This window comes from Triticum aestivum, chromosome 7D (genome assembly GCF_018294505.1).
Source record: "Triticum aestivum cultivar Chinese Spring chromosome 7D, IWGSC CS RefSeq v2.1, whole genome shotgun sequence".
Taxonomy (NCBI): Eukaryota; Viridiplantae; Streptophyta; class Magnoliopsida; order Poales; family Poaceae; genus Triticum; species Triticum aestivum.
In genome coordinates this window covers 20,873,417-20,874,474 of record NC_057814.1, presented here as the reverse complement: position 1 = coordinate 20,874,474, position 1,058 = coordinate 20,873,417, and positions in this window count along the sequence as shown.

Genomic DNA, 1,058 nt, shown 5'->3' with positions numbered 1-1,058 from the left:
AGAAGCAGCGTTGGTTCCGCCCCGGGCGACGCACTGCTGGATACATACCCTGTGGATGACATCATAGAGAACACTAACTGTGAGCTACACTTCAAAATGAAGAACGTATGCATGAAGGTGGCGAACGCCGTTGCTTTTACAATTACCCCCGAAGCAACCTTCCATTGCGCCCCGATTCCAGCGGGCTATGCTCGTGTCTTGGTTGATGAGGTGGTGGGCCCATATTCGGGGCTAGAGCTTGACATTCCTGGAGGTGACGACGAGCAAACACTGGGAGAGGCCATACATCGTTTCATCCTATGGAAAAAGGATTGCATCATCTTTCGAAGTCCACCGACACCGCGTCTGCCGACTCCTCCTCGAAGTCCGCCACCGTGTCAGCAGACTCCCGCTCCTCCAAGTCCACGAACGCGTGAGCAGACTCCTGCTTCAAGTCCGGCACAGCGTCAGGCCACTCCTCCTGTTTCAAGTCTGACACCGTGTCAGGCCACACCTCCTGCTTCAAGTCCGGCACAACGTCAGGCCACACCTCCTGCTTCAAGTCTGACACCATGTCAGTCCACACCTCCTGCTTCAAGTCCGGCACAGCGTCAGGCCACTCCTCCTGCTCCAACTAAGCCACGTCAGCCGTCTGTGCCGCCTAAGCAATCGCAGAAGAGACACGCCGCAGCTATGGTGCGTAGCGGTACGAGTCGAGGTAGTACAGAAAGTACAGGCGGAGACAAACGATATAAATATGGTCCAAGCAGCCTCGCTCCTCTTCCTCAGAGGCCTTACGACATGACCGAGGAGCAAAACGATGCAATAGTGCGGGCCGAAGTGGACGCTCATTTTCGACCGAAACCGGCAACACCGCCGAGGGAGAAAGTGCCTGAGGAAAAGATTGACCACTTCATTCGTATGGCTAGACCACCAGCTCCCAAGCCTGTTGACTCAGACCATGAGCGCCAAATCAGGAAGGCACATCGAGCACGACTACAGAAAGAAGCGAGCTCGAGCTCGAGCCAACAAGCAGCTGTCAAAAAATGCGGGAAAACCGTTCCCCAGCTGGGAGAACA